This window comes from Somniosus microcephalus, chromosome 11 (genome assembly GCF_052327205.1).
Source record: "Somniosus microcephalus isolate GS21.2 chromosome 11, FLI_Smic_1.0, whole genome shotgun sequence".
Classification (NCBI taxonomy): domain Eukaryota; kingdom Metazoa; phylum Chordata; class Chondrichthyes; order Squaliformes; family Somniosidae; genus Somniosus; species Somniosus microcephalus.
In genome coordinates this window covers 51680601-51695718 of record NC_140997.1, presented here as the reverse complement: position 1 = coordinate 51695718, position 15118 = coordinate 51680601, and the positions used below count along the sequence as shown (strand labels likewise).

Sequence of the window (15118 nt, the reverse complement as noted above, 5' to 3'; positions counted from 1 at the left end):
GATTGTTCTACTCATGACTACCCATATCTGTCATTAGCCAACCAAGGATGAATACAGTTAGTAATCATGAGCATGCTGACCGTATGCCCGCAAGTCCACGCCACTGTGTGGCCTCCCTTTCAGCTCCTGTAATTGTCTGCCCATTGCACTCTTCCATTCAGGTCTTTCTACAGTCCCACAATCTCAACTTTGACTTTCCATGTGATCTTTTTTCAGCTGGGATGCATTTTATCATCTTCGAATGGTAGCAATTTTCAGCCAGAACGACATACATATTACCTGGTTCTCTCCTTCGCTTGGTCTGTTACTGCATTTAGACACTCCTTCCTATTATCACATTGTGGTCACTATGTCTTTCCAGATAGCACTCAATATCCTCATATCATAGAGTATTCCAAAAGCATCCAGCCTCCGATTCTGTACATTTGTCATAGTTCCTGTCAGCATCATACGGAAGTGTGGACTGTATACACTCCCTTTCCCATCCATACCATTTTGCTGTTCCGGAGTGGTTTCCATAATTCATTAAAAATATTTTCAGCTACTAGATGGGGCTCAGTGATGACACAGACATAGTCTAAAAGGATCAGCAGGTCACCATGCTTTCTGATTGGTCAACCATGGTGTCAATCAAAGATTTCCACTCCCATTTAGTTTTCATGAGTGGTCTGGGGAGTAGGCTGACAGTTGTTGGTCTGGGGAGTAACATAGAAACATAGAAGATAGGAGCAGGAGTAGGCCATTCGGCCCCTCGAGCCTGCTCCGCCATTCAATGCGATCATGGCTGATCATCCAAATTCAGTACCCTGTCCCTGCTTTCTCCCCATATCCCTTGATCCCCTTAGCCTTAAGAAATATATCTAACTCCTTCTTGAATATATTTAATGAATTGGCCTCAACTGTCTTCTGTGGTAGAGAATTCCACAGGTTCACCACTCTCTGGGTGAAGAAATTCCTCCTCATCTCAGTCCTAAATGGCTTACCCCTTATCCTTAGACTGTGACCCCTGGTTCTGGACTCTCCCGGCATCGGGAACAGCCTTCCTGCATCTAGTCTGTCTAGCCCTGTTAGATTTTTATAAGTTTCAATGAGATCCCCTCTCATTCTTCTAAACTCTAGCGAATATAAGCCTAATCGACCCAATCTCTCTTCATACGTCATTCCTGCCATCCCAGGTATCAGTCTGGTGAATCTTCGCTGCACTCCTTCCATTGCAAGAACATTGTGTCGATTGGGCTTATACTCACTGGAGTTTAGAAGATTGAGAGGGGATCTCATCGAAACCTATAAAATTCTGTCAGGCCTGGACAGACTAGATGCAGGAAGGATATTTATGATGGCCGGGGAGTCCAGAACCAGGGGTCATAGTCTAAGGATAAGGGGTAAGCCATTTAGGACTGAAATGAGGAGGAATTTCTTCACCCAGAGAGTGGTGAACCTGTGGAATTCTCTGCCACAGAGAGCGGTGGAGGCCAGTTCATTAAATATATTCAAGAAAGAGTTGGATATATTTCTTAAGGCTAAAGGGATATGGGGCGAAGGCAGGGACAGGGTACTGAATTTGGATGATCAGCCATGATCTCATTGAATGGCGGAGCAGGGCCGAATGGCCTACTCCTGCTCCTATCTTCTATGTTTCTATGTTTCTATCCTTCCTCAGATAAGGCGACCAAAACCACACACAATACTCAAGGTGTGGTCTCACCAAGGCCCTGTACAACTGCAGCAAGACATCCTTGCTCCTGTACTCGAATCCTCTCGCTATGAAGGCCAGCATACCATTTGCCTTCTTAACCGCCTGCTGCACCTGCATGCTTACCTTCAGCGACTGGTGCACAAGGACACCCAGGTCTTGTTGCACTTCCCCTTTTCCCAATCTATTGCCGTTCAGATAATAATCTGCCTTCCTGTTTTTGCCACCAAAGTGGATAACCTCGCATTTATCCACATTATACTGCATCTGCCATGCATCTGCCCAGTCGCCCAACCTGTCCAAATCGTACTGGAGTTTCTCTGCATCCTCCTCACAGCAGGTAAGCTGACAGGTGTTGGTTTGGGCAGTAGGCTGACAGGTGTTGGTCTGGGGTGTAGGCCGACAGGTGTTGGTCTGGGGAGTCGGCCGACAGGTGTTGGTCTGAGCAGTAGGCCAATAGGTGTTGGTCTGGGGAATAGGCTGACAGGTGTTGGTCTGGGGAGTAGGCTGACAGGTGTTGGTCTGGGGAGTAGGCTGACAGGTGTTGGTCTGGGGAATGGGCAGACAGGTGTTGGTCTGGGGAATAGGCAGACAGGTGTTGGTCTGGGCAGTAGGCCGACAGGTGTTGGTCTGGGGAGTAGGCCGACAGGTGTTGGTCTGGGGAGTAGGCCGACAGGTGTTGGTCTGGGGAGTAGGCCGACAGGTGTTGGTCTGGGGAGTAGGCCGACAGGTGTTGATCTGGGGAGTAGGCCGACAGGTGTTGGTCTGGGGAGTAGGTCGACAGGTGTTGGTCTGGGGAGTCGGCTGACCGGTGTTGGTCTGGGCAGTAGGCTGACGGGTGTTGGTCTGGGGAGTCGGCTGGCCGGTGTTGGTCTGGGCAGTAGGCCGACAGGTGTTGGTCTGGGCAGTAGGCCGACAGGTGTTGGTCTGGGCAGTAGGCCGACAGGTGTTGGTCTGGGCAGTAGGCTGACAGGTGTTGGTCTGGGGAGTAGGCTGACAGGTGTTGGTCTGGGCAGTAGGCTGACAACCACTGGTCTGAGTCTCAGCTCACAGTTTCCTTAGGGAACTACCATTATGCATTTAAAACAGGGCAAGCGAACTGGGGCAGCGAGTTAATTGTTTACAATGCAAGAGGAGTTTTACGTGTTGGAATTTGGAACAGGCAAGGTATGTGGCTGGGTAGGAAGTCCCAAAACACTTTACAGCCAATGAAGTGCTTTTGAACAAAAACAAAATACTGTGGACACTGGCGATCTGAAATAAAACAGAAAATGCTGGAAATACTCAGCAGGTCAGGCAGCATCTGTGGAGAGAGAAACAGAGTTAACGTTTTCAGGTCAATGACCTTTCGTCAGAACTACTTTTGAAGTGTAGTCACTGTTGTAATGTAAAGTAAACTGCTGTTGAGCCGGTCAGAGGAGGTCTATTGGAAATCATCTCAGCTACAATAAAAATGTGACCTATTATTTATTTAAATTAACAGCACTTAATCCTCCATTCCCCTTAGATTCCAGTGAAAGTTTGCATATTTCGGACTTCCAAGCCTTACTTACTTTTCATTCATTGCTACAGACTCAATATTAGCTTTCGACATAACTTATAGAAACCAAACGAGGGCTATTTACTAAAAGTTGAACAGCCCTGGTCTACAGATTAATTCCTATTTCTTTTAATGTTGGCTTCCATTTAACCTGCACAGACATTGCAAATCCGAAATTTACTTCTGCTCTATTGTCAACGCTCTCCTGGCTGTGGCTCTGGTATTAGACTGCACACTTTGTCAGGTGGCTTTGTTTGCTTTTTACAACTACTTTGTAGTAATTTCGGCACAACTCTTCCATTTACTCTTCCCTAATTAATCCCAGTATGCCACCAGCTTCTGTTTCTCTCTAAAGACTTTCTGCTGCAGATATTGACACCTATTTGCATTATACCAGCTGGTTGTATGCAGTGGATTTTGATTCCAGACCAGTAATTTGTGGGTAAACGTTACGAATGTGCGCGTTATGATCCAAAGCCTTGCCCAACAGGTGGGCTCCCCATAATCTTTGCTCCTAATGGGAGGGTGCCTTTATAAAATTTACCCTCCATTGACTGATTGAATAACGGGAACACAGACAACTCTAAATGTACATGGATTGGCTGGTACTGAATATAGATATCCTTCAAATTAATATGAATGAAGATCAGCAAGAGTTCTGATTGACTAAGAACTCTTGTAAAAATCCAGATATACGCACAGCTTCATTCAGTGTGGGGTTCTTTACATTGTTCTGGATCGGGGTGCCACTGTGAAATTGGGATGCACCATTTTTCACCCTCCATAAACTTCAGCTCATCCAAAACTTTGCTGTCTGTAACCTAACCCGCAGCAAGTCCCATTCTGATCTACGTTGGCGCCCAACACCTCAAATTAAAAATTCTCATCCTCATGTTTAAGCTCCTTCATGGCCTCGCCCCTCTCTATCTCTGTAACCTCCTGCAGCCTCTAACCAAACTTTCCAAATGTCTTCTAGTTCAATAACCAATTCTCTGTAGGTATTAAGCGGATTTTACCATAATTGCTTAAACTTTCATGTAAACTTCAGATGTTAATCATACGCATCAAGAATAGCGTGCTTTACAACATTATAGTTTTACCCTGGATTGACGCAAAAACAGTGAGTGCTTTACAAGATGGCTTGCCCAGCTGTCCTTGCCCCACTTATGGTGGTAAATTTTCATCTTTACAGCAATACTTGTAATCTGGCAGAGCGCGATCACCCATCCATTAAAAGACCCGCCCAATCTTCATTCCCCCTTGAAATCAGTGAAATTTAATTTATAACCAGTTTGTCCAGAGATTTTCTTTCTGCTGCTGAAGATTAAGGTGCCAGTAAATGCCTTCTTTTATCATGTACCATTTAAAGCTTGAAATACAGTGATGCTTTTATGTCCCAGAAAGGGCACTGGGCTGTTTGGTTTCCATTTAGCTGCGTCGGTACACCTTGAAGTGGAAAGAATGTTTGTATATTACTTTATGCATGTCCTCGTGAAAAATCATCCTGTTCTGCTCAACTCTTGGGAGGAGTTTCTTCACAGTCGGTTTCTGTTTGATCGTGATTGGGCTGTTTGTCTGCTAACAGAAACATTTCCTCCATGGTTTGATTAAAAAAAAAAAAAAATGACCTCAAGAATCATATAGGAAAAATGATTCCAAAATACCCATGCCTTTTACGCCTGGTCTCAATTGGCGGAACTAATGCCAGCCAGTACTTTCATCCAAACATCAGGAGTTTTGGTGGGCCTCATTAGCGTGCTCGTGAAATTAGGCTCATTGTGCGTGGAAGTAAATAACAGGCACACAACCCAAATGAAAAATATTAATGGTATTAAATATAAAAGGAGACTGGGCAGGAGTAATCAGCACTCGATGTCGCATCCCCAAATCCCACTACTGCAGGTTGGATAATATATCCTTGATAGAAAGACTGTTACCCCAAAAATTGCTCAAGCATTTCCTATTGGCCAACTACAGAATAGCACTGGTGATGACAGAGGTCCAGATCTCCTTCATCTTGTCTGAGGATGATACATGGTCTGGGGAAAAAGGAGAAGAATGTCAAATATTTCATAAAAAGCATGAATATTGGCCTGTCTCAATCCAGTCCTTAGTGAGAACCAGTCCTCGGTGTAAAGCTTTCCATAATTAGCACTAAATTGGCAGTGTCAGGGCATAAGGTGAGCTCGTGTGGGAAATGAAAAATGTCATGCATGTGATGCCAGGACTCTTGTGAAATTAAGGCTTATTAGATAAATTTCTGTTCTTTCAACTTGTGCCAGTAAATATATCACAAGATAGATTCAGATAAAGAAGAGCCTTTCAGCCAATTTGACACAGCATAAATCAGGCCAATCGTTGCTCAGACCATGGCACAGAATCAAAATGTCAATAGTGGAAATGCTAGCGAGAGGACAAGGATGCAAGGTTCTAGTGACTTCTTTTCAAAAATGTTTTATTTTTTTCCTCTTCCAATTGCCTCCCCTTGTGCTGAAACCATGCTAAGTTTCCACAGGCAATGTGAGCCTAGCATCAGTAGGCCATGCTATGATAGGGGGACATCTAATTGGCTTTCATAGCAATGCTCAATCCTGTCCTCACCTGACACACACATGCACTTTCCAGCATGGATCACAAAACAGTGAATAAGAGCAAGGGCCCAGGCTGAGTTTTTCCCTCCCTAGCCAAGGAGGAACTAAAAGCAATTCTAGTGCTCTCTACAGCAAACTTGGCACAGGCCAGGAATCAAAGCTGGGACTTTCCTGCTGTATATGACTCCGCTCCACACTCGGCAGTGTGCCTACCAACTGAGCCATTGGGGGAGCTACTTTAATGACTCTTGATTGTAACTTTTATTGAAATAGAAGTTCTTCAAAAAGATGAAAAATTATTTCACAAAATTGTAGGTGAACAAAATTGAGTGCATCATGGAATTGAATGTGGCATTACTGAAAATTTCATTTTGTACTGTGACGTGCTGGGGAGAGGTTTGGAATGGCCTGAGGTGGAAAGAAAAGGACCAGTAGTTGGCTCACTTAAGGAGAAAATTGGCCAGAACTGGTTGGGGACCATATATTTCCTTACAAATAACTGAAGAGAATGAGCAGGCAGTTTCTGTTGTAGCATCAGAGGCAATGGAATGAGTTGGGAGATCTAAACAAGAAAGTCAACTGCAGAAGGCCAGCCAATATCTTCCAGTGACTTTCTACCTGCGGCAACAAAAGTGCTGTAGCCATGCCACTGCTGTCTAATTAACTGCCAAGGAAGCACAGAGAAACGCAGAACAAGATGTGACTCCAGGTATGTGGCTTCCCTGGTGCCAGGGTCAAGGATGTCACTGAGCAGCTGCAGAACATTCTGAGGGGGGAGGGTGAACAGTCAGAGGTTGTGGTCCATATCGGTACCAATGACATAGGTAGAAAGAGGGATGAGGTCCTGCAGACAGATTTTAAGGAACTACGAAAGAGATTAGTAAGCAGGACCTCAAAGGTAGTAATCTCCGGATTACCCCAGGTGCCATGCGCAAGTGAGTACAGAAATAGGATGACAGAGCAGATGAATCCGTGGTTGGAGAGATGGTGCAGGAGGGAGGGCCTCAGATTCCTGAGGCATTGGGACCGGTTCTAGGGGAGGTGGGACCTGTACAAGCTAGATGGGTTGCACCTCAACAGGGCCTGGACCAATATCCATGCAGGGAAGATTGCTAGTGCTGTTGGGGAGGGTTTAAACTAGCTTGGCAGGGGGATGGGAACCTGAGCATAGATTCAGAAGGGAAGGAATGCAAGCTGGAAATGGAAGGCTGTAAATTAGTAAGTGAGTTTAGAAGGCAGAGGAAACAAAGGCTAGTAAATAGACAACAAAGGGGTTTGGCAGTGCTTAATGGTATATACTTCAATGCAAGGAACCTAGTAAATAAGGCAGATGAGCTGTGGGCACAGATAAACATGTGGACGTATGATATCGTCCCTATTACTGAAACATGGCTGAAAGAAGGGCAGGAATGGCAGCTCAACATTCCTGGTTACAGGGTTTTCAGACGAGATAGAGTGGGGGATAAAAAAGGAGGGGGGCTCACAATATTGGTTAAAGAAACATTTACAGCTGTGCGGAGGGATGATATATTAGAAGGATCATCAAATGAGGCCGTATGGGTTGAACTAAAGAACAAAAAAGGGGCAACCACACTGCTGGGAGTGTACTATCGACCCCCAAATAGTCAGAGGGAGATAGAAGAGCAAATATGTAGGCAGATTTCTGAGAGGTGCAAAAACAATAGAGAAGTAATAGGGGATTTCAACTACCCTAATATTAACTAGGACAGAATCGATCTAAAAGGTTTAGAGAACACAGAATCCTTAAAATGCATTCAGGAGAACCTTTTTAGCAAGTTCAACAAAAGAGGGGGTGGTTCTGGACTTAGTTTTAGGGAATGAAGCTGGGTAGGTGGAAGGGGTATCAGTGGGAGACCATTTTGGTGGTAGTGATCATAGTTCAGTTAGATTTAGCATAGTTATGGAAAAGGACAAAGATAGACCAGGAGTAAAAGTTCTCAATTGGAGAAAGGCCAATTTTGCTAAGCTGAGATATGATTTAGCAAAAGTGGATTGGAAACAGCTGCTTGAAGGTACATCAGTGGGAGACATTCAAGGGGGAGATAGTGAGGGTTCAGAGCAAGTATGTTCCCATAAAGAAAAAGAGTGGGACTCACAAATCTAGAGTCCTCTGATGTCAAGGCATAAAAAAGGGAAGCTTATGTCGGATATCGAGAGCTAAATACTGCAGAAAGCCGAGAGAAGTATAGAAAGTACAGGGGTGAAATTAAAAAGGAAATTAGGAAATCAAAAAGAGGGCATGAATAAATATTGGCAAGTAACATCAAAGAAAACCCAAAGATGTTTTATAAATACATAAAGAGCAAGAGGATACCTAAAGAAAGAGTAGGGCCTATTAGAGTCAAAAAAGATAACCTGTGTGTGGAGGCGGAAGATGTGGGTATACTTTGCATCTGTCTTCACAAAAGAGAGGGACGATGCAGACATTGTAGTTGAGGAGGAGTGTGAAATATTAGATGATATAAACACAGTGAAAGAGGAAGTATGAAGGGGTTTAGCATCTTTGAAAGTAGATAAATCACCAGGTCCAGATGAAATGTATCCCAGGCTGTTAAGAGAAGCAAGGGAGGAAATAGCGGAGGCTCTGACCATCATTTTCCAATCCTCTCTGGCTACAGGTGTGGTGCCAGAGGACTGGAGGACTGCTAACGTTGTACCGTTGTTTAAAAAGGGAGAAGGGATAGACCAAGTAATTACAGGCCAGTCAGCCTAACCTCGGTGTTGGGCAAATTATTGGAAAAAATTAATCGTCATTTAGAAAGGCATGGATTAATCAAGGACATTCAGCATGGATATGTTACGGGAAGGTCATGTCTGACTAACTTGATTGAATTTTTTGAGGAAGTAACAAGGAGGGTCAATGAGGGTAGCACGTTGGATTTTAGCAAGGCTTTTGACAAGGTCGCACATGGCAGATTGGTCAGAAAAGTAAAAGCCCAGGGGATCCAAGGGAAAGTGGCAAGTTGAATCCAAATTGGCTCAGTGGCAGGAAGCAAAAGGTAATGGTCGACAGGTGTTTCCAGTGGGTTACATACATACATACATATATAAGAAATGGGAGCAGGAGTAGGTCATTTGGCCCTTCGAGCCTGCTCCGTCATTCAATGAGATCATGGCTGATCTTCTGCCTCAACTCCATTCACCGGCCCTACTGCCATATCCCTTGATGCCCTTACTAGTCAGAAATCTATCGACTTCTGTTTTGAATATACCCAATGACTGAGCTTCCACAGCCCTCTAGGGTAGAGAATTCCAAAGATTCACCACCCACTGTGTGAAGAAATTTCTTCTCATCTCAGTCCTGAATGGCCTACCCTTTATCCTGAGGCTGTGGCCCCTGGTTCTAGACTTTAATGTACGGGCATGATTAAGAAGTTTGCAGGTGATACAAAAATTGGCCATGTGGTTGATAGTGAGGAAGAAGGCTGTAGACTACATGAAGATATCAATGGACTGGTCAGGTGGGCAGAAAAGTGGCAAATGGAATTCAATCCGGAGAAGTGTGAGGTAGTGCATTTGGGGAGGGCTAACAAGGCAAGGGAATATACAATAAATGGTAGGATACTGAGAAGTGTAGAGGAACAAAGAGACCTTGGAGTGCATGTCCACAGAAACCTGAAGGGAGCAGGAAAGGTAGATAAGGTGGTTAAGAAGGCATACGAGATACTTCCCTTTATTAGCTGAGGCATTGAATATAAGAGCAGGAAGGTTTTGCTTGAACTGTATAAAACACTAGTTAGGCCACAGCTAGAGTACTATGTATAGTTCTGGTCATCACATTACAGGAAATATGTGATTGCACTAGAGAGGGTACAAAGGAGATTTACGAGGATGTTGCCAGGACTGGAGAATTTTAGCTATGAGGAAAGATTGGATAGGCTGGGGTTGTTTTCTATGGAGCAGAGGAGGCTGAGGGGAGACTTAATTGAGGTGTATAAAATTATGAGGGGCCTAGATAGAGTGGATAGCAAGGACCTATTTCCCTTAGCAGAGAAGCCAATAGCCGAGGGCATAGATTTGAAGTAATTGGTAGAAGGATTAGAGGGGAGTTGAGAACTTTTTCACCCAGAGGGTGGTGGGGGTCTGGAACGCACTGCCTGAAAGGGTGGTAGAGGCAGAAACCCTCATCACATTTGCTTGGATGTGCACTTGGGGTGCCGTAACCTGCAAGGCTATGGACCAAGAGATGGAAAGTGGGATTAGGCTGGATAGCTCTTTCTTGGCCGGCACAGACATGATGGGCTGAATGGTCTCCTTCTGTGCCGTAAATTTCTATGATTCTAAGATGCGTAACCTACCATCATAAACCCACCCTGCCTTCTACAACATGCCAGAACACATGATCATGTAGGTAAATATTTTCTTCACTTCAGCATTATATAGAAACATAGGAACAACCCATGTTCTTTTTATGTTGCCGTCCACAGCACTTCTACTACTTTAATACCCTTCATTTTTTGTTATCTAAAATGGTAGAAGGTATGAAGGGATAATTACAAGTCCTAGCCCTTCCGGGCTACCCCAGAGCAGGCGTATTCCCCAGACATTCACCTTCAACTTAAGTTAGAGATAGCTGAATTCCATAAGATGCTTATAAGGGTCTAAAGGTTCAGGCTATCTCTCCTTAAAGGAAAGGAATGACTGAAGAAGTTACCATCCGCCAGATAGCATTTTTAATAAGTTTAACTAGACTGTAACCTTCCGGATATTATGAGGGTCCAGAATACCCCCCAGAATTCTGCAACTCCTTACAAAAGAGTATACAGAAATTGGGTTCGCGAGTTTATACAGAATTACTCTTTGAGACAATTCTAAAAATATATAGATTTATATAAGAGCCGACATTCAGTTAATGGCTGCTGAATCAGTCGCAACATTAACAATTCAAAATACAGATAGCTGACATTTCTTATTTCTCAGAGATCCTTATTTTCAAATCTTTACTTCGTTACATTTCTTACTTATTTCTAAATCCAGAACATCCACCAAAATCAATTACTTTGATTACCCGAGACTCATAGTTAAAGACTTACAGAGATGCCTCTGAAGAGTTGAGAAATGCTTTGCCCGTTCAGCAAGTTCTGCCTTTCTGTTAAAAAGGTCTTATTTTTATACCCTTTTGGCAGTGGTTTCTTCTTTGAAGTTCTCTGCTGATGTCAGCTAATTGTCTTTATTGAGACCTCTGTTGAATGCTTTCTATCTTACTATCAATTCAACTATTGCATGCATAATTATGTCTCTACCTTTAGGTGTTTCAAAAACCATCATAAAAACAATGACAGCTATGGTTTCTGTTTGATGCCATTCTTACAAAATGCTTTCATTCAATTCTTAATATTGGCTTTACTGGTTTTTAGCAGACGCCAAGTCTCCTTACTGCTCCAAGTTCAATACAACCACAATGCAATTGCTTGGTGTCTCTATTGAAGTCATGTCTTTAAAGTGTTCTTGTTGGTATCATATTTACTATGTATATATTAAAGACACTTCAACTAGGGTGGTTCATGCATTTCTAGCTATCTCAATTGGTTGCATATTTAATTGTTTCCTGTCTTCCAAGTTTAACATAAAACTATTTGACCAGCAGGTGTTTCTTTTACTTTGATGTCATCTTTTCAAAGGCACTTGCCTCTTTTAATGTTTGTGTTTCTGTTTTACCTGTTAGTTCTTAACACTAAACTGCGCATTCTCATTGTATTCCCTCCAAACTCTAGACCTTTCGGAAGCGCCAAACTGTCATTTCAATGGGGTAATTGTTTTAGTATATTTAACTAATTCCCAATTCAAAGCTTGTTTGGTTTTTACAACTTTGTTAAACAACTGATCTTTATCTCAGAAGCCTGTTTTCTGTTTACAGCCTGTGTCTCCAAGGCTTTAGATTTTTAAACCCAGTATATCGTATATTAATAATATCAGTATTCTGTTCATATTATGGTGTATCTTTTTGAAATATGGTGTATTCCCTCACAGGTACAGATAGCTGCCGATTTAACAGTTATCCATGTCCTCCTCATAACTCGGGTGCCTATCCCTGCTATGAACTTAGTTGCCCCTTTAGCAACACAAAGGCGTCTTAAATGATGTGCATTAGTTTTGTTTCCTAGAAAGTTGTTTATAGCCATCTGCTCCATTTCAGGACAAGGTCACATTGTGACATCTTTGGCTTGCAGGATCCTTTAATTGGACAGACAATTAGCTCTGTCGAGCTATTGCAGCCAGGTAATCAATATTGTCTGTCAACTATATGTACTTGACAATTAATACTTGTCTACCGAAGCAGAGGTGATTCATTTGCTTCATTGACGTGACATTAACACGTGTGACAAACTAACATGTTCTAGTTATCTACCCAGTCAGTTTGCAGCCAGCAGTGAAAAGCTAGAAGACTACCATGATTTAGTACGGATTTTAAAAAAAAGCGTGTTTAACAAACTAAAACAAGACATTTCTTTAATTTATCACCTCTGTCCAGTCTTCTTCACCCAAGTTTCCTGCACTGCCTCTACTGGAGTCCTCCCAGCCACCACCCCACCATCGTCCCAACTGAATGCTCACCTATTATCATTCCTTTATCTCACCATTACTTTCTCATCGTGAAGTGATCACCTCCTGCAATGTACATTGTACAACCTCTCCCTCCTGTATTTTAGTTTTGGTGAATCTTTTTACCAATCCCAACCACTATTTCTCTGCCATTGTCCCGATAAGTCAATATAATAATATGCAGTAATATCTTGTGTAGGAAGCAACAGACAATAAAGTATTTGCAGATATTCCAAAATTGTCTGAATCCCCCCCACATTATCTCTAAATTTAATTCTTATTTTTAGCAGGTCAAAGTTGAACCTTGTAGCGATCCTCTGTGAAATAAAGAAAGAACGTGGTTATTTTGGCCAAAGGGTGAAAACAGGCACTAAATGGGTGCCCTGCTAATAAGACTAGCCTGTTTGAAAGTCTGAATTTAATACACAATTTGGTCCTAATTGCTGATTACCATAATTTGAACTTTCCTGGAGGCGCTAAACCAGAAACTTGCAGGTTTAGCACTCAAGTGCTGATTAGATGCAATTCTCGTGGAGCAATTTATGTGGGCTCCTCGCACCCATTTCTGGATGTTCCAAAGTGCTTTGCAGCCAATAAAGTACTTTTGAAGTGTAGTCATTGTTCTAGTGTAGGGAAAGTGCCCTATTACACATCTCGTGTGCTAGGCATTGGAGTCATAAAAGTCAATGCAAGTCTGCCAGTGGACTAAGTAGAATTGGAAAGATCCTTTGCGGGTTGCAGCCATTGTAGAACTTGACCTCAACAAGAGGAGCAAATAAGTATGGAGATTATTGGCAATACCTTCTGGGCAAGTGTTTTGATCCATCAGCAGCCTATAGATATAGAAGCAACAGAGATGTTGTGCATTCTGTGGACCACAGCATAGCTAACCTCAAGCCTCAATCACAGCATCACTTGCTGGACTCCAGACTGGCTGCATTTTGGTCAAATTTTGAAATGATTCAATCACCATAAGTACGGACTAGAATTACCTGTGAAACATGAGGGCTGGACTAGACATTGGATTTGATAGGTGGGGTGGGACTAGAATTGTCTGTGATATGATTGGGCTGAACTAGAACTGAATCTGGAAGGCTAGATAGAATTGGCTGTGATGTGGGGGCCTGAACTACATTTAGCGATGATGCAGGGTGGCAAGCCTAGAATTGGCTGTATATCAACGGGCCTGGATTAGAATTGGCTGTGAGAAGAGAGAAGATTGACTAAAATTGGCCATGACAGAGGAGGGTAATCTAGAAATGGTTGCGACACATGGATTACACATTATCGGGATGGGATTGCAATGAACAATCCGCTTTGAATGTTGTATGTTTCAACATTCTGGATTGTAGCTTTGGCTTAGGGCTCAATAGCTCAAAATCTTTATCCTTGCTAACATTAACAGATGGTGTTCAGCTTTGCATCAAAATGGGAGAAGGGAGTGTTTGCTCTGAAGCTCAGGCAGCAATGTGTGATACTGATCCCTCCACCCTACTCACATCACAGATTGAAAATCCCAAAATTGGATACTTCCTCTGCTGGCACTGCTACAACAGGGGAAACAAATGAGTCACAAATACAAAGGAATATGTATCCAGAGAGCAGGAGTATTGAGGGAATTGCAGAATAAAAAAAAAATTTGTTTATGGGATGTGGGCGTCACTGGCAAGGCCACCATTTATTGCCCATCCCCAATTGTCCTCAAGAAGGGGGTGGTGAGCCGCCTTCTTGAACCGCTGCAGTCCGAGTGGTGAAGGTGCTCCCACAGTGCTGTTAGAGAGGGAGTTCCAGGATTTTGACCCAGCGACAATGAAGGATCAGCGATATACTTCTAAGTCAGGATGGTGTGTGACTTAGAGGGAAACTTGGAGGTGGTGGTGTTCCCATGCGTCTGCTGCCCTTGTCCTTCTAGGTGGTAGAGGTCGCGGGTTTGAGAGGTGCTGCCGAAGAAGCCTTGGCGAGTTGCTGCAGTGCATCTTGTAGATGATCTACACTACAGCCACGGTACGCTGGTGGTGGAGGGAGTGAATGTTTAAGGTGGTGAATGGGGTGCCACTCAAGCGGACTGCTTTGTCCTGGATGGTGTCGAGCTTCTTGAGTGTTGTTGGAGCTGCATTCATCCAGGCAAGCGGAGAGTATTCCATAACACTCCTGACTTGTGCCTTGTAGATGGTGGAAAGGCAGGAGGCGAGACACTCACTGCAGAATACCCAGCCTCTGACCTGCTCTTCTTGCCACCATATTTATGTGGCTGGTTCAGTTAAGTTTCTGGTTAATAGTGACCCCCAGGATGTTGATGGTGGGGGATTCGGCGATGGTAATGCCGTTGAATGTCAAGGGGCGGTGGTTAGACACTCGCTTGTTGGAGATAGTCATTGCCTGGCACTTCTGTGGCACGAATGTTACCTGCCACTTATCAGCCCAAGCATGAATGTCATCCCGGTCTTGCTGCATGGACTGCTTCATTATCTGAGGAATTGTGAATGGCACCCAGCACTGTGCAGTCATCAGCGAACATCCCCATTTCTGACCTTATGTTGGAGTGAAGGTCATTGATGAAGCGGGTGAAGATGGTTGGGCCTAGGACACTGCCCTGAAGAACTCCTGCAGCGATGTCCTGGGGCTGTGATGATTGACCTTCAATCACCACAACCATCTTCCTTTGTGCCAGGTATGACTCCAGCCAGTGGAGCATTTCCCCCCCCCGATTCCCATTGACTTCAGTTTTAC

At 43.6% G+C, this 15118-nt stretch overlaps 1 protein-coding gene across 3 annotated transcripts in view; it reads left to right on the top strand.

The window, feature by feature from the left end:
- The window catches only part of LOC147110556 (tektin-3-like), an 83100-nt gene that overhangs the window by 61683 nt on the left and 6299 nt on the right, over positions 1 to 15118 (top strand). The window lies entirely within an intron of this gene.